This window comes from Dipodomys merriami, unplaced genomic scaffold, assembly GCF_024711535.1.
Source record: "Dipodomys merriami isolate MVZ:Mamm:240054 unplaced genomic scaffold, mDipMer1.0.p SCAF_52, whole genome shotgun sequence".
Lineage (NCBI taxonomy): Eukaryota > Metazoa > Chordata > Mammalia > Rodentia > Heteromyidae > Dipodomys > Dipodomys merriami.
In genome coordinates, this window is record NW_027206091.1 from 9,814,567 (window position 1) to 9,833,409 (window position 18,843).

Genomic DNA, 18,843 nt, shown 5'->3' on the forward strand with positions numbered 1-18,843 from the left:
GTCCAGACTCTCTCGCTTTGGCATTGACATTGACTCTTCCAGCTACTCTGCAACCTAGCCCTCAGTGGTAAATTTCCTGGCTAGTTCTGTCCTGTGGTTTCCTGACACAAATAGCAGGAAGTTCTTTTCACACAGCCACCATGATGCTTCATGATTTTCCTTTCCCCAGAGAGGTCAATGGAACATCAGGGCTCAGAGAGATCACGTGCATACTGTGGCCCCCATCATTCCTGTCCTGTGGGGGATTGTAGTCTTTTATTTTGGTCGGTTGCGGGACTTGAACTCTGGGCCTGGGCACTGTCCCTGCACCCTTCAGCTCAAGGTGAGCGCTCTACCACTAAGCCACAGTACCACTTTCAGTTTTCTGGTGGTTTATTGGAGAGTCTCATGGACTTTCCTGCCGGCCTGGCTTTGAACTGTGATCCTCAGATCTCAGCCTCCTGAGTAGCTAGGATGACAGGTGTGAGCCACCGGCACTCAGCTGGGATTGTAGTCTTTAAAACATTTTATTGGTGGATGGTAATTGAGCAAATGGGTTTCATTGTGATGTTCAGACATGCACATAGTGTGTGTGTGTGTGTGTGTGTGTGTGTGTGTGTGTGTGTGTGTGTGTGTGTGTGTGTGTGTGTGTGTGTGTGTGTGTGTGTGTGTGTACACGTGTACGTGCACATTCCAGTCCTAGAGCTTGAAGTCAGGGTCTGGGTCCCTGAGCATTTTCACTCAGTGATGGTACTCTACCACTTGAGCCACTGCTCCATTTCTGGCTTTTTGGTGACTAATTAGAATCTCACACTTTCCTTCCCAGGCTGGCTCTGAACTGCAATCATCAGGTCTCAATCTCCCAAGTAGTTTACAGGATGAGCCACTTGCATCTGGCATATACTGTGTTTTGATCAACTTCATAGGGGTATGTTATAGGTTAGTTAATGTCTGCAGAAACCGGGTGCCAGTGGCAAGGGCCTGCAATCCTAGCTACTCAGGAGGCTGAGATCTGAGGATCACGGTTCAAAGCCAGCCCGGTCAGGAAAGTTTGTGAGACTCTTATCTCCAATAAAACACTAGAAAATCAGAAGTGGTGCTGTGGCTCAAGTGGTAGCGTGCTCACCTTGAGCTGAAGGGTGCAGGGACAGCGCCCAGGCCCAGAGTTCAAGTCCCACGACCAACCAAAAAAAAAAAGTCTGAGGAGCACCCCTAACATATAAAGGTTAACCCATTATTATAGAGCCCTGATATCTTTTTCTTTTTTCTCTCAGCCCTGGGGTTTGAACTTACACTTGCTAGGCAAGTGCTCTACCACTTGAGTGACGTCCCTTGGTTCTTTTTACCTTGGGCTGGCCTTGAGCCACGATCTTCACACCTAGGGTTCATGAGAATCTGGGATTCCAGGCAGGAGCCACCGCACATCCGGCTCTTAATGCCTTTTGTGTCACTCACCCAAGAGTTTAGGGTGTTGCTCTGAGTGTGTGTGTGTCATATCTGGGTGTGTACTTGCAAATAGAGTGTGGTGGGGTTAATAGTGGTTGATGCCAAGAGGAAATATTTCAGGAGCCAGGTATACTCTACGTTTCTGCCTTAATTTGTGTGCAGGCTAGTAACTTGAGGTGTCAGAGGCTGATAAAATGTTCCACCTTGTATTACGTTGGGCGTGGATTAGCATGAGAGGGTGGAGGCGGGGAGGATGAGCTACCTAACTTTTCCTCAACACCTGAAGGTGAGGACCCAGAAAGTGGGTGTCGTCGGTTGAGCCCTCACTAGCCACCCTTGGATTTATGAATGGGACCTCAGAGAATTTAAAGGTTTCTGAGATAAGAGATATCATGCAATTCAGAAAAGACTAGGGACAGGTTGAAAACAGTTAACTGGTTAGCTTTTTTTTTTTTTTTTAGATTGATTTTAGACATTCTGATTTTTTTTGGTGCCAGTCCTGGGCCTTGAACTCAGGGCCTATACACAGTCCCTGAGCTTCTTTGTGTTCAAGGCTTGTGCTCTGCCACTTGAGCCACAGTGCTATTTCTCACCTTTCCCGAGTAGTTTGAGAGGAGAGTCTCATGGTGTTAGGCTTTATTAGAATTTGCCAGAAAACCACGCAGACATCCAGGCACAAACAACAAAGGAAAGATTTATTGCCCATAAAGGACCAGCAAGACCCCTTCTCACAAGAGAGAAGAAGCGCCGGCTATTGTCTGAGGTGACCTATTGGAGGCGGAGACCCCTGTGTGAGAGTGCGGACCAGGGGCTTCATCATGGCTGCTGCCCAAGTGACAGATAAGCTGCCCAGACCTGCAGGTCACTCTAAGGGGATTGTGTGGCCTTACGTAGTTGTAACTGCTCCAGAGGCCTGCCATCTCAGGGTGAAGGGGGTGGAGGCCGATCAGTTACTCTCTTTTCTTAGTGTTGCCTAGGAAAAGAGCATGCTAAGTTATGAAAGAGGCTGCTGGGCTTTCCTGCCCAGGCTGGCTTTGAACTGCAATCCTCAGATCTCATCCTCCTGAGTAGCCAGAATGACAAGCGAGAACCACCTGCATCTGGTTGGCTGTTTATAAAAACATTAGCACGGAGATGGCTTGGCCATCTGGGCCTTGCAGAGCTGTCTCTAGGGAGCTATAATTATTTTGTTTAGACCGGGATGTTAGGCAGTGGCTAAGCGTGGGGTAGGGAGAAAGACACAGGCAGTGCTCAGACCAGCCAGTGCCATGTTTAAGTTGTGTCTCCTCTTGGCACACCTGGGGCCAGGGGAGCCTCTCTGGGCCTTCTCCCATCCTAAGGCTCCTGCCACCCTTTTGTGATAGTGTTCTCTCTTCCAGTACTGCCTGTGATGCTCATTGTAGCCCACTGAACTTGTTGTTTTTTTAATCGGTCATGGGGCCTGACTTCTGGGCCTGGGTGCTGTCCCTCAGCTCTTCAGCTCAAGGTTAGCACTCTACCACTTGAGCCACAACACCACTTCTGGCTTTTTTCTGCTTTTGTGATGCTGAGGAATCGAACCCAGGGCCTCATGCATGCAAGGCAAGCACTCCACCACTGAGCCACCTTCCTAGCCCTGAACTTGGGTTTTAACCTGAGTCCTGTTGTAACCCTCTGACCAGCCCAGCTACTCTCTGAGTACACTTCAGCCTTGATGGTAGAGAAGAGAATCTAGTCACTGTGTGTTTAGGCCCTTCAGGATCTGGTAGACCATACCTGGATTCCAATCCACTCTGTCCTTTATTGACTGTGTGGCCTTAGACAATTGACTTAAACTATGTAAGCCTCAGTGGCCACATCTGTAAAATAGTAATAGCTAATATGGCTAGGTATAGTAGCTCACATCTATAATCCCAGCTATTTACGAGGCAGAGATCCAGAGGATCACACTTTGGGACCCAACCAGATAAATATTATCAGGATTCCCATCTTAATCAATAAGCCAGGCAGGGGAGCACATATCAGTAATCCCAGATGCAAAGGGGGGTGGGGATTGGGGGAGGGATTGTTGTCTGAGGCTGTCCCCAGGCAAAAACTCAAGACCCTACCTGAAAAATTCCTGAAGCAAAAAAGAGCTAAGTTCATGGCCCTAGTAAAAGAGCACCTCCTCAGCAAGGGCAGGGCCTTGAGTTCAAAGCCCCAGTACCAGGGAAAAAATCTGAAACACCAAAAAAAAAATCAAAGCTGATCATCTTCAGCTCTAGGGATTAGACTTTTTTTTTCTTTTTTCTTTTTCTTTTTCTTTTTTTTTCCTAGTCCTGGGGCTTGAACTGAGGGCCTGGGCACTGTCCCTGAGCTTCTTTTGCTCAAGGCTACCACTCTGCTACTTGAGCCACAGCTCCACTTCTGGCTTTTTCTGTGTATGTGGTACTGAGGAATGGAACCCAGGGCTTCATGCATGTTAGGCAAACACTCTACTGCTAAGCCACATTCCAAGCCCAAGGGATCAGACATTATTGTAGTTGCTCTTTAGATGAGGAAATGGAGGTACAGCAAAGTTAGGTGACATGTTCATGTTAAATGTAATTTATGATCACCTAATCACAATTAAAAAAAAAAAACGGGGAAGGTAGGGAGGGAAGGGATGGTAGGGGGAAAACAATGGAGGGGGTAACAATGTTCAATAGGAAGTGTACTCATTAAAAAAAAAGATACTATACAGAGGGTTACAGTTACATGAGCGAGGTAATGAGTACACTTCCTATTGAACATTGTTACCCCCTCCATTGTTTTCCCCCTACCATCCCCTCCCTCCCTCCCTTCCCCAAGGTTCTTTTTTTTTTTTTTTTTTGATTGTGATTAAGTGATTACTTAATTTCCGGAAATTCACAGTATTGTGGAATAATGATGCTCATTTAAAGTCACAAGTTCATCCTAACTTTCCTGGAGCAAATTGTCTATCACAGTCTGTAATATATAACGGTGCTCACATGTTATATACCATATATGTGATCAGCAGCATGGGGATATTTAGTAGTGGTTCAACCAGATGAGTGGGAGTTCTTTGTTTCTTAAGTCCTGTTCACCTAACATTTTGGATTTATCATCCACTTATCAGGGAGACCATGTACTGTTTGTCTCTTCGTTCTTGGCTTACCTCGCTCAACATGATTCCTTCTAGCTCCATCCATTTCCCTGCAAATGCCATTATTTTGTCATTTCTAATGGCTGCATAATATTCCATTATGTATAGATACCACAATTTTTGGATCCATTCATCTGTGATGGGGCATCTAGGTTGTTTCCATATCCTAGCTATTGCGAACAGTGCTGCAATAAACATGGAGGTGCACGTGTCCTTGTATATTGGTTCCTGTTGTTCAGGGTAGATGCCTAGAAGTGGTATGACTGGGTCGTAAGGGAGGTCAATCTTTAGCTTTCTAAGGACCCTCCAGACTGCTTTCCAAAGTGGTTGTATGAGTGTACATTCCCACCAGCAGTGTAATAGCGTTCCTCGTTCTCCACATCCCCTCCAGCATTTGTCGTTGGCTGATTTGTGGATGTGGGACATTCTGACTGGGGTAAGGTGGTATCTCAGGGTTGTCTTTATTTGCATTTCCTTCACCACCAGGGATGATGAACATTTCCTCATGTGTTTCTTTGCCATTTTTATTTCTTCATTTGAGAAGTCCCTCTTTAGTTCCCTTGGCCATTTAGTAATTGGTTTGTTAGGTTTGGGAGGGATTAGTTTCTTGAGTTCCCTGTATATACAGGATGTTAACCCCTTGTCTGATATATTGCTGGTAAATATTTTTTCCCAATTAGTTGGTTGTCTTTCTAGCTTGGTTGCGATAGCTTTAGCTGTGCAGAAGCTTTTTATTTTAAGGTAGTCCGATTTGTCGAGTCTCTCTCCAATTTGTTGTGACCCTGGGACTCTGTTCAGGAAGTTCCTTCCTGTGCCTATTAGTTCAAGTGTCTCTCCTACTCTGTCCTGCAGTAGTTTCAGAGATTCAGGTTTAATGTTAAGATCTTTAATCCATTTTGAGTTGATGTTGGTGCATGGTGATAGGCTGGGGTCCACTTTTAGTTTTCTGCATGTGGCTGCCCAGTTTTCCCAGCACCAGCGGTTGAAGAGGCTGTGTTTCTTCCATTGTATGTCTTTGGCTCCTTTGTCGAATATCAGCTGGCTGTAGGCCTGTGGATTTATTTCTGGATCTTCTATTCTGTTCCATTGGTCTTCGGGTCTGTTTTTGTGCCAGTACCATGCTGTCTTTGTTATTATAGCTCTGTAGTAGAGTTTGAAGTTCGGCATGGATAGCCCTCCCATATTGTCTTTATCCCCTAGAATTGTTTTGGCTATTCTAGGTTTTTTGTTGTTCCATATGAATTTTTGGACTGTTTTCTGTATTTCAGTGATGTACGTCATTGGGATTTTAATAGGAATTGCGTTGAATTTGTATATTAGTTTTGGAAGTATTACCATCTTTACTATATTAAGTCGGCCTATCCAGGAGCATGGGAGGTCTTTCCATTTCCTAGTGTCTTCTGCAATTTCTTTCTTTAACTTTTTATAGTTCTCATTAAATAGTTCTTTTACATCTTTGGTTAGGTTAATTCCTAAATATTTTATTTTTCGGGAGGTTATTGTGAATGGGGTTGCTCCCTTTATTTCCCTCTCTTCCTGTACATTATCAGTGTATAGGAAGGCAACTGATTTTTGTGGGTTTATTTTGTATCCTGCTATTTTGCCGAAGTGATTTATGATTTCTAAGAGTTTGGGGATGGAGTTTTTGGGATCGTGGAGGTATAGTATCATGTCGTCTGCAAAAAGGGATAGTTTAACTTCTTCTTTCCCTATGCGGATCCCTTTAATGTCTTTTTCTTGCCTTATTGCCCTGGCTAAGGGTTCTAGGACTATATTGAAGAGGAGTGGAGACAGTGGGCATCCTTGCCTTGTTCCTGATTTTAGGAGAATTGGTTGTAGCTTTTCCCCATTAAGTATAATATTGGCTATTGGTCTGTCATAAATGGCTTTTATTGTTTTTAGAAATGTTCCTTCTATTCCTATTTTCTCCAGAGCTTTTAGCATGAATGAATGTTGAATTTTGTCAAAGGCCTTTTCTGCATCTGTGGCAATAATCATGTGATTCTTGACCTTGGCTCTGTTGATATGTTGGATTACATTTATTGACTTACATATGTTAAACCATCCCTGTGTCTCTGGGATAAAGCCTACCTGGTCATAGTGAATTATTTTTTTTTATGAGTTTCTGGATTCTGTTAGCTAGAATCTTGTTAAGGATCTTTGCATCTGTGTTCATCAAGGAGATTGGCCTGTAATTCTCCTTTTTGGTTGGGTCTTTGCCTGGTTTGGGGATGAGTGTGATATTGGCTTCGTAGAATGAGTTTGGGATAGCTCCCTCCTTCTCTGTTTCTCTGAAGAGCTTGAGAAGTATGGGTATTAGTTCTTGTTTAAAGGTCTTATAGAATTCTGCTGTGAATCCATCTGGTCCTGGGCTTTTTTTTGTTGGAAGACTTTTGATAGCTTCCTGTATCTCATTATAGGATATTGGCTTATTTAATTGGTTAACTTCTTCTTTGCTCAGTTTGGGCAACTTGTATTTCTCTAAAAATGCATCCATTTCTGCCCGATTTTCTTCCTTTAGAGAGTATAGCTTTTGAAAGTAGTCTGTTAGAATTGTTTGGATATCTTGGGTACGTGTGGTGATGTTTCCCGTGGCATCCCTAATCCTATTAATATGGGTTTCCTCTCTTCTTTTTTTAATTAATCTAGCCAATGGGCCATCAATTTTGTTTATTTTTTCAAAGAACCAGCTTTTTGTTTGGTTTATTTTGGTTATGGTTTTCTGATTTTCTAATTGGTTAATCTCTGCTTTTAATTTGGTTATCTGGCTTCATCTAGTAGCTTTAGGTCCCATTTTTTCTTGTTTTTCTAGCTGTTTTAATTGCAACATGAGATTATTTACTTGGTCTGTCTCCATTCTCTTGATGTGGGCACTGAGGGCAATAAATTTGCCCCTCAGGACTGCTTTTGCTGTGTCCCACAAGTTTCTTTGTGAGGTGTTTTCATTTTCATTGAGTTGTAGGAAATGCTTTATTTCTTCTCTGATCTCTTCTGTTATCCAGGCATTGTTAAGGAGTGTGCTGTTCAATTTCCATGTATTAGAGAAATTTCTGCGGTATGCTTTGTTATTGAGAGCTAGCTTGATTCCACTGTGGTCAGATAGGATACAGAGGGTTATGTCGATCTCTTTGTATTTGCTTAAGTTCCTTGCATGAACTATGATATGGTCTATTTTGGAGAAAGTTCCGTGAGCTGCTGAGAAGAATGTGTACTGTGTTGTTTTAGGGTGAAATACTCGGTAGATGTCAGTTAATTCCGCTTGAAGTATGGCCTCTCTTAATTCGGTAGCTTCTTTGCCAATCCTCTGGTTGGTAGACCTGTCCTTTGGTGAGAGTGGTGTGTTAAAGTCTCCTAGTATTATCGTATTGGGATCTATTTTATTCTGTAAGTTTGAGAGCATTTGTTTGACATATCTGGGTGTACCAATATTTGGGGCATATAAGTTGATAATGGTTATATCCTCCTCTTGGATTGTTCCCTTTATTAATATGTAGTGTCCATCCTTGTCTTTCTGTACTGATTGTAATGAGAAGTTTATTTTGTCAGATATCAGGATAGCTACACCTGCTTTCTTACTGGGGGCGTTTGATTGGTAGATCCTTTTCCACCCCTTCACTCTGAGTTTGTTTGTATGTTTGGCTGAGAGGTGGGTCTCCTGAAGGCAACAGATGGATGGGTCTTGTTTTCTGATCCAGTCCTCAGTTCGTTTTCTTTTAATTGGCAAATTCAGCCCATTTATATTAAGAGAAAGTATAGAGAGATGCATTGTTGTCCCTGCCATTCCGTTTTCCTAAGTTTTTCTTCTTTCCTTTCCTCCTATGGTTGCTCAGTTAGACTTTGAGTAACGCCTGTTTGGGGCAGGCCCCAGTTCCTGGTTGTTTTCTTCAGGTTGTGTCCCCCCTCTTAGAATTCTTTGTAATGCTGGCTTAATGTTTATGTATTCATTTAGTTTTTCTTTGCTATTAAAAGTTTTCAGTTCTCCATCGAATGTGAATGCTAGCTTTGCCGGGTATATCAGTCTGGGTTGGCAGTTATTGGCTCTCAGGGCTCGTATGGTGCTTTCCCAGGCTTTTCTTGCATTCATTGTTTGTGTGGAGAGATCTGCAGTGATTCTTATTTTTTTCCTGTTGTAGTATAGCTCCTTCTTCATTTTTGCTGCATGCAGGATTGTTTCCTTATTATTCAGATCTATCATTTTTACTATAATGTGTCTAGAAGTGTTTCTCCTGGGGTCTTGCTTGTTGGGTGTTCGATAAGCTTTTGTGATGTAGTTAAGATGGTCGTTTTTGAGGTGGGGAAAATTTTCATTGATTATATTGTTAAATAGGTGTTGCATTCCCTTGCTCTGGAATTCCTCACCTTCGTCCACTCCAATTATGCGAAGGTTAAATTTTTTAGCATTATCTGCTTGCTCTTGAATTTCCCTTTGGTTTAATTTGAGTGATTTTTCCATATCTGTCACTTTTTGGTCCAGTTGGTGTATTCTGTCTTCTGTATCTGACACTCTACCTTCCATTTCATTCACTCTGTTGACAGTGGCTTCTATTGTGGTTTGCATGGAGGAAATGGATCCCTTTATGGATTCAATGTTGGTTCTCAGAGTACTGATCTCACCTCTCAATAAGGTATGCATTACCTCTAATTTGGCGTTTATCTCACTTCTTACTGAGGTTTGTGCAGCTTCCATTTTTGCATGCATCTCTTGTTTGATACCTTGTGTCTCTTTGGATAGTTCATCCTTGTGCTCTTTCAATTTCTGATCAATTTCTCGCTTTATTTCTTGAGTCATTGCCTCCAGCAACCCTTGGATGTAGCTTTTGTCTTCCATTCCTGCTTTGCTCCCACTGGGGCTCTCCGTTGCGTGGCTGCTGGCTTTTGAGGTGAGCTTGCTGTCCTGGGTGGTGGTAAACCTTGTGATTTTTCTCTGTGATTTTCGCATGGAGGTTCAGGAGACTGCTCTTCAATTTTGTTTTGGTGTGTCTGTCTTTGCTTGGTTGCTGATTCTGTATTGGTAGAGAGAGTCTGTGCCTGATGTGGGTTCTGTTGGGAGCCTATTTCCAGCTGCTATTCTGACTTACTTAGGATTCTCAGCTCTCTGCTGTAGATTGCTGGCAGTTCCCGCCTTTGGAAGGGTTGAGCAGCCTAGACTGCTTGTGTTTGCTCCTACGGGTGCTCTTGTGAAGAACAGATGCTCTGGATGCACTCTCCCAAATACTGGAGTCTACTATGGGCTCCTGATGTGTTTTTGTTTGTTTGTTTTGGGCTGGTTGTGGGCTTGAACTCTAGGTTTGGGTGCTGTCACTCAGCTTTTCAGCTCAAGGCTGGCACCCTACCATTTGAGCCACAGCACCACTTCTGACCCTTTTTGCTTTTGTGATGCTGAGGAATCAGATCCAGGGCCTCATACATCCAAGACTATCACTCTATTGCTGAGCCGCCTTAACAGTCTGGCTGGCAGCCAGGTGCAGTCAGGTGCTGGCAGCCTGTGTTGCCCAATTCCCAGTCTAGGGTATATGAGTGGAGTTTTGGTGGGGTTTGGGCTTCTCTTGTCCTGGGCCTCCAGGTCTTTTGTTGTCACAGGCGTGCTTCCCGGGGAGTGTTGTTTCCTGGTTTTCTCCCCTCTGTTGAGGCGTATGCTCAGCTTTTTACTTCAATTGGGAGGAGTTGGTTGTGTTGTTCAGGCGCCGGATCCCCAGGCCTGGTTCCGGCCCCAGCCTGGAGCGCGCTTGTTAGGCCTGTGCTGATGTGTATACCACCTAGGTTATGCAGCCTGGAGCACACTCGTTAGGCCTGTGCTGATGTGTATACCACCTAGGTTATACAGCCTGGGGGACACAGTTCAAATTTCTTCTACTGTTGGTAGTCTTGACCCAGGGGCGCTGTTCCTGGCTTGGGCATTTAAGCTCCCTTCCAGGGGTGCTCTTGCTCTAGCCTGGCCAGCTGAGTGTGCTCCACGGGCTGGTGGAGCTCTCAAACAGTTCCCAGTTTTAGTGGGTCCTGTGGTCCGGGTGTTGGGGTAGGGAGTCTAGGTCAGGGTCTGGGGATTCCCTCCAGCTCTGGTCTCCCTTGAGGGATACACTTCCCCTGTGGGGTACTCACCCTGGAGCTGGTTGTTTCTGTGTGGTGTAGGTTGTCAGTTGTTGTTGCAATCCGGGCTGGGTTGGGCAGTGGTGGCTCTGTGTGATTCTTTTCTGTCTCTGCCTCTGTCGAAGCTGTCGGGTCAAAAGTGTCCACGCTCAGGCAGCTTCTTCGCGGTACCTCTGGGGCCAGAGCGCCCCGCCGGGTCGTTGCGATTGCGATCGGGCGGGTGGTCTGCCGACAGGTCCCTTTGTCGTGCTGCTGGTGCCGAGTGGCTTTGGCGGGATGGAGCCTCTCTGCTTGGGTGGAGAGTGAGGGGTGGGGGTGGGATCCTCGTGGAGACTCCTGGCTGGTAGGTTTCTCTGTTCCTGGCGATCCGCTGTTCTGCAAACCAGTACCTGGTGATCTGAAAGCGGCCCCCTGTGTCTCTGCTGTGCCTCTGGGGCTCCCGCAGCCCCCGCTGGGGGGCTGGTCGGGCCGGCTGGCCGGCGGCTTGTCGCACTGCCGCGCAGCCAGTAAAGGTTGGGGGAGGGGTCTTCGCTTTTCTCTGTTCTGAAATTCTTCTTTTCCTCTCTTTCTTTTTTTGTTGTTCTCCGCCTCTGGTTTTTCTCTGAGTGTTCGTCTTTTTGTTGTTGTCGGTCTTTTGGGGAGATTAAGCGTTGGAACTCGAACTCTCTTTTTGGTTGGAGAGAGCTGTGGCATTTCCCTACTGCCCCGTCGCCATCTTGGTCCCCCCTCCTCTGTATAGTATCTTTAAAATAAAATTAAAAATTAAAAAAAATGTAATTTATGCCTGGGCCCAGTGGCTCACGCCTGCAATCCTAGCTACTCAGGAGGCTGAGATTTGAGGATCATGATTCAAAGCCAGGCCCGGTAGGAAACACACTATGAGACTCTCATCTCCAGTGAACCACCAGAAGAAAATCAGAAGCGGCGCTGTGGCTTAAGTGGTAGAGCAATAGCTTTGAGCGATAGAGCTCAGGGATAGCACCCAGGCCCTGAATTTGAGCCCCACGACTGACCAAAAAAGCCAAAACAAAGCAAAAAACCCATGATTTTTAGTGGCAGGCAGAACTGGGATTCTGAACAGAAGCAGTACTCCCTCATATCCTTCCCGGCTGCCCTGGACTCTGAAGTCCACCGGATACTGACAAGGATGAACAGAGAAGAAATACTTGAAGCACCTCATATGGTGCTTGACACCCACGCATGGTGGTTGTTACCCCCAGAGCAGAGGATCCTGCCTTCCAAGACATGAGGGAACGTGGCACACAGGATTAGGGCCCTGGGTCAGGGCAAGGCAGGCGAGAAGAGCCTTCCACTGGCCTGGGTCTGTCAGAGGCCTGGACTTCGGCCAGCCCAGCTTTTGTTAGACAGGGTTTATTGGCAAGTCTCGTTCCTTCAATTCCAAAGTTGCCTGACAGGCCCTGGAAAAGAAAACAGGACTGGAACTGGGTGGCCATGGTGAGACCTCTCTCCCGGCAAACCAGTTGCTCAAGAATCAACTTTTTTTTTCTGAACCTGGTGTCAGAGAATCTGGCTTTTCATTTCCTGACATATTTGGTTAGGGGCAGGGAGGGGTCTCATCTCCCGCCGCTTCCCCTCCCTCCCCATTTGGAACAGAGTAGGATCACTGCTTCAGTTCGTACAGGGTGAAATTTTGGGGGCCCTGTGGGAGGGACCTAAGGTAACCCAATTGTGGGCCTCACAGGAAGTGAGCAAGGATCAGGTGTGTATCGAGTTGATTGTTTTTCTTGTGGTGTGTACCCTGGCTCTCTGCCTCGCCTGCCCTGGGAATGGCTCTGCTAGTCAGTGAGCAGTTCTGGCAGCTCTGCCCCCCATCAGGGCACCGGATATAAGCATAATGGTTTGTGGCAAAAAGTCTTTGCAGGGTCTGAAGGACCTAGGTTTCCATCACGTGCCACTGTTCACTTGTGTGGCCTCATTTACTCATCTTCTTTGAACCTGCTTTCTCATTTGTGAGAAATTTAAAAAAATTTAAATTTGGGGGATTTTGGAGTATTTCACGTTCCCAAGTTTTGGCTTAAGGATGATCTATCTGTAAGAAATGCTTCATCTCCCCCTTAATTTCTCACATGGAGCATGGTGGCACTAGCCTATAAGCCCAGACAGGAAGATCACAAGTTCGAGGCTAGCCTGGGGTCCACAGCCAGACTCTGTCTCAAAAAAAAAATTTTTTTTTCATGGCAGGGTACTGGTGGCTCATGCTATAATCCTCTCCCCTGTTGGAACTTGCTTACCTGAGCCCCAACCAGATGTCAATTTTGGTGGAAATCATTAAAATACCCTAAAGGATAGAGCCATCTTTTACAAAGGCCAGGAAAATTCCAGAAAGGTTTAAACAACAACAAAAAGGCAGAGTAGAACTAGGAGTGAGCTCCGGATGCAGGATATAAGAGGCCCTAGGTTTTATCCCCAGCACCTCAAAACCAACTGACCAACAGAGAGAAGAGGTAAGTTTCAGGCAGCAGGAGAAATTCCAGGATCTGCAAATAAGTTTGTTAGCTAGGTACTGGTAACTCAGGAAGCTGAAATCTGAGGATCATGGTTCACAGCTAGCCAGGGCAGAAAAGACCTGAGGCTCTTAGCTTCCACCAGAAAACCGGGAGTGGCCCTGTGGCTAAAAGTGGTAGGGTGTTAGCCTTAAGTGAAAAAGCTCAGGGACAGTGCCCAGGTCCTGAGTTCAAGTCCCAAGACCAACAACAACAAAAACAAAAGTTTGTAGGGGAGGTTGCTCAGGTCAGGAATAAAGTTCAGGAAGGGACCCTGAGTGCAGAGGTCAGGGTCTGGCAGGCAGGGCAGGGAGCATCGCCCAAACGCCTAGGGTCAGTTTTCAACATCAAAGGCAAAAAGAACCCACAGAGCTTATGGACAACATGGCATGGATCTAGAGACAAGGGGGACCCAGGACATAGACCTCTTGGTAGATGAGCAGGGCCTGAGCACTTGAAGGCTAGCTCATGCTGGTCAGCTCCTACACACACGATGCCCATTGAGCAGCCTGTGATATGGTAGGCTTGAACTCAGGGCCTGGGCTCTGTCCCTGAGCCGCTTCTACTCAAGGCTAGCACTCTATCACTTGAGCCACAGTGCCACTTCTAGCCTTTTCTGAGTAGTTTATTAAAGATGAGAGTCTCATGGGTTTTCCCGCCTGGGCTGGCTTCAAACCACAATCCTCAGATCTCAGCCTCCTGAGTAGCTCGTTTGACAGGTGTGAGCCATCAGCACCTATTTTTTGAAAGAAAAAAAAATTTGCCATCTTGTTTTTGTGGTTAGTTGCCATTGAAAAATGAGTCATCTTGGCTGAACTACATGGAGAAAGTAGCTACTGCAGTCGGAAGCATTGCTGCAGGATGATGGGCGAGTCCTCCAAAGCTTTTACAACTCCAGTAGCACCTGTTGCTGGTGGTACACCCCTGGTTCTTCACCTGAGCCCATGTTGAATTTTCCACACCCTTCTGAAAACAATATAAAGATACAAACTCTGTTTTCTCCCACGTAATTTGTTTTTCTTTAGTTAGTATCTGGGGAGACACTATTTACATTATAGCTGTCTAATACTGAAAATATTTAAAAAATTTTTTTTGTTTGGTTTCTGAGACAATGACTTACTATGTACACAGTGAGGTATTATTCAGCCATAAAAGTTATGGCCCCGTGCTAATTGTTCACACCTGTAATCCTAGGTGTTACAAGAGACTAAGACCTGAAGAATGTGACTTAGAGCCAGCTCAAGAAGAAAAGACCCTATTACCTGTTAGCCAGCAAAAAAGCTGAACTGGAGATATGGCTCAAATGGTAGAGTACCAGAAACAATATGAGACACTACTGAGTTCAAGTCCTTGTACTGACAATAAAAAGCGAAGGAAGGGAGGGAGAAAAGAGAAATATAGCATGTTTTCTCTCACTTGCAAAATCTAGATTTTTTTTGTTTTTTGGTAGATTGTGGGCCTTGAACTTGGGTCCTGGACACTGTCCCTGAACTCTTTCACTCAAGGCTAACACTTTGAGCCACAGCTCCACTTCCGGTTTTCTGGTGGGTCATTGGAGATAAGAGTCTCACAGACTTTCCTGCCCAGGCTGGCTTTGAACTGCGATCCTGAGTAGCCAGAATGACAGGTATGAGCTACTGGCACCCAGCTAAAAAAGTAGATTTTTAAAAAGGAGCATAAACATGAGAAGGGGGAGTATTTGGGGGTATGAAAGAGGGAGGGGAGAATGTGATTGAAGTACTTTTGAAGTACTTTGTATATATAAGGAGGACATGGTGTAACTCACTGAAAAAGTTTTTTCAAAAAGTGGAGAGGGTGAGGGAGGAAGAAGAGAGAGCAATGGGAGGGTGAATATGATCAACGTACATGCATGTATGGAAATATCACAATAAAACCCTCAATTTGTACAATAATATATGGTAATATAAGATAGTGTATGCTAATATATAAATCTTGGGGCTTGAACTCAGGGCTTGGGTGCTGCCCTTGAGCTGGCGATAAGAGAATCATGAACTTTGCTGTCCCAGGCTGGCTTTGAACCAGGATCCTCAGATGTCAGCCTCCTGAGTAGCTAGGATTTCAACCCTAAGCTGCCAGTACCTGATCCTCAGTCCTATTTGAGTAAACATAATAAACTTAGACTCATTTGAGTTCTAAATATAGGATTCCTATTACAAACATAATCCAAATTTTTAAAAAAACTCCTAAAAGTAGGTTTCCAGGGTGTAAATATACACTTATTCTAGAGGTCCTGTCATTACCCCCCCCACACACACTCCCAAATATTTTGCTCACTTATCATATGAAGTTATTTTCAAGCCTAGGGTGAAATCTACATAAAACCAGTTTCATCTCAGGGTACCTACTGCTCTGGAGTTCCAGCTCCCCTTGCTGCAGGGAAAATTCAGGGCTCTGGTGCTGTTCCAAGTATGGGGCCAAGGCTCCTGCCTCACAGAGCCAGCCAGGAAGAGAGGCTGGTGCGCTTCAGGAGACTTTGACCTTTAAACAAAGCATGTCCCAGCCGCTGCTCAGTTGGTCCTTACCACCATCCCGTTTCTCCCCCATCCCTCAACACACACTTTCTTTTTCCATAGTAAAAAAATCCTCACGTCCCAGGCTGAGGGCATAGTCTTGCATGTTCTTCCTGAAGTGAACTGAGGAGAAAGGGTAGTGGGGGGAGGGATGTCAGGCCTCCCCATTTTCTTCTCTCCTTTGGGAGCTGGCTAATGATCCACCGGTCTTCCCCACTCTTGAGAGGAGGATCATGGTCTAGCAGCTGCCTGGCCAAGGGCAGAGGACGCCTTCCCCACAGGGGAACTCTCCTGGGGAACTCGCCTCCGCCTTCCCAGCATCCTCCCCCAACACTCTTGCTTCAGCTTTCATCTGTGGCTGCCTGTGGTCTTAGATTTTCTCAATTCCGAGGCTTTGGGTTTTCATGGTTTGGGGGTTTTGTTTCTCTCCTAGTCTGTTAGCATGGGAAATAAGACTGTCCATGATAACCCACTCCTGGTGGCTCACGCCTATAATCCTAGCTACTCAAGAGGCTGAGATCTGAGGATCTCAGTTCAAAGCCAGCTCGGGCAGGAAAGTTTGTGAGACTCTTATCTCCAATAAACCACTAGAAAACCTGAAGTGGCGCTGTGGCTCAAGTGGTAGAGCGCTCGCCTTGAGCTGAAGAGCACAGGGACAGTGCCCAGGCCCAGAGTTCAAGCCCCATGACTGACCAAAAAAAAAAAAAGAAAAGAATAAATAAGAAAGTCTATGAGACTGTAATCTCCAGTGAACCACCAGAAAACCAGAAGTGGGGCTGTGGCTTGATGTGGTAGAGCGCTTAAGCGGCCAGGCCCTGAGTTCAAGCCATACAACTGGCAAAAAAAAAAAAAAGAAAGAAAAGAAAATTAAAAAAGAATATCTACTTTTGGGGAAAAAGAAGCCCAAATGGGTACAAAGGGCCTCCTTTTGGTGAACTGATGCTATAAATACATCTCCAGGAAGTTCTCAGGCTTCATGTCCCAGCTCCTGTCTTACCTGCTTTTGTCTTTTCCAGAAGTCCTGCATCTCCCAAATGGGTATAGGTGGGGCCAGTGATCTAGAAATCCACCTTCCCCGCAGCCTCCTATGATTGTAGAAGAAGCAGTGCAGTGGTCCTGGAGCCAATACTTGAATCTATGGGGAGAGAGATACCCACCTGGGAAAGAAGCTGAGGACTCACCTAATAGTGAGCATGTTCAGGGGGGAGGCAAAACAAGGCGGGGCCAGTGAACTGAAGCAAGCACTCTTACCATTCAAGCACCTCTTCCAGTTTTCTGGTGGTTCATTGGAGATAAGAGTCTCATGGACTTTCCTTTACCAGGCTGGCTTTGAACCTTGATCCTCAGATCTCAGCCTCCTGAGTAGCTAGGCATGAGCAACTGGCGCCCAGCTGAGATTTTTTTTTAATGTGTGGAACTGTCTTATGGGCTAAGATACCAATACCATTGCTAATAATGTTTATCTGTTTGCTCAATATCTTCCAAGTATTTACACATGGATTAACTTCTTGACTCATGACACCAGCCTTGTGAAAACATACATGGTTATTATCCTTGAATTATAGCTAAAGAATCTGAGACACAGATTCTTCTCTCTGTCTCTCTCGGTCCCCCCCTCCCAGCCGTTCTCCATCCTTGGGGAATAGGAACAGGGTCTGGCTTCGATTCTCAAGATGACCTTAAATTCCTAGGCTCACAGGCGATCCCAGATCCTCAAGTGCATGCAACGCTTTGCCCAGCAAGATCCATCCATTCTGTTTTATAAGCAGCTTGAGCCCTTTAATTGAAGATTAGTATTCTACCTCTGTGAATATACCACAATTCATTTATCCATTCATCTACTAATTGGATATTTCATTAATTTTTTCCCACACTTTAAATTTTTTGGCTTTACTAGAGTTTGAACTCAGGGCCTTGTGCTTGCTAGGCTCATGTAATGTTATTTGAGCTACATTTCTGCCACCCCTCCCCCACACACACACTTTTTTTGTCTGTCATGAAGTTTGAACTCAGGGCCTGGACACTGAGCTCTCTTGGTCAAGGCTAGTGCTCTAGCACAGCCTACTTCTGGTTTTCTGGTGGTTCATTGGAGATAAGAGTGTCACAGACTTTCTTGCCCAGGCTGGTTTTGAACTGCGATCCTCAGATCTCAGCCTCCTGAGTAGCTAGGATTACAGGCGTGGGCCACCAGCTCCCAGCTCCAACCCCTTTTTGTTTTAGGTTATTTTTCAGAGAAAAAGAGCTCAGAGACAGTGTCTAGGATCAATGTGTGAGGCTAGCACAAGCATAAACACACAGTGATCCTCTTCCCTGTGTCTGGAGCTTAGCTGGGATTTCAGGCAGAGCTCATTAACTGAGATGGGGGCTTAATAACCTTTGGCCTGGTCTTAGCCTCAAACCTCCACCCTCCTGCTCTTCTCCAGAGTGGCTGAGATTACAGGTCTGAGCCACCATATCTGACCCTATAATCTTTTAAAATGTAAACATCTGCCAACACTCTACCTTAAAAAATAAAGGGTTTTTTTTGTTTGTTTGTTTTTCTGTCGTGGGGCTTGAACTCTGGGCTGAGCGCTGTCCCTCAGCTCTTCAGCTCAAAGCTAGTGCTCTACCACTTGAGCCACAGGGCCACTTTTGGTTTTCTAGTAGTTTATTGGAGGTAAGAGTCTCACAGACTTTCTTGCCCTGGCTGGCTTTGAACCTTGATCCTCAGATCTCAGCCTCCTGAATAGCTAGGATTACAGGCATGAGCCACCAGCACCTGACGAAAAATAAAGTTTTTTCCGTCTTTTCTTTTTTTAATTACATGTCTATCACATCGAATCTCCTTGTGACTCCTTATTATCTTTTCAATCGTTTCTATGCTTCAGGTCAGGCAACTAAAAACCAGAAGGACAAAGTTTTATCTGTGGTTTTAGAAGACGTGAAATTGAAATTTGAGGATGGTGAAAATACTGTGAACTCGACCCAGCTGAGGGTATTGATTTTACCCTGTGTCCAGGGTGTGGAGGAGGCCATAGCCTATCCGTACAGCACATGCAAATGAGACCCTCCGTTCACATGGGTTATGCAAGGTGCCTCTCCAGGGGCAACGAGAATGGACCTGGTAACCAGGAAGAGGCAGGCGGTGCTAGGGAGAATTCATTACCAGATCACTGCCTCTGACTCCTGGAGC

General features: G+C 45.4%; 1 protein-coding gene across 2 annotated transcripts in view; it reads left to right on the forward strand.

The window, feature by feature from the left end:
- LOC138811249 (CD177 antigen-like) overlaps positions 1 to 18,843 on the forward strand; it is a 74,323-nt gene that overhangs the window by 8,449 nt on the left and 47,031 nt on the right. Inside the window, exon 1 of one of the 2 annotated variants that reach the window (XM_069998976.1) lies at positions 9,092 to 9,174. The exons of the other annotated variant lie outside the window; for it this stretch is intronic. The gene's annotated coding sequence lies outside the window, so the exon portion shown is untranslated. Of the gene's footprint in view, positions 1 to 9,091; positions 9,175 to 18,843 lie in introns of those variants that run through there. 2 annotated transcript variants of the gene reach the window in all.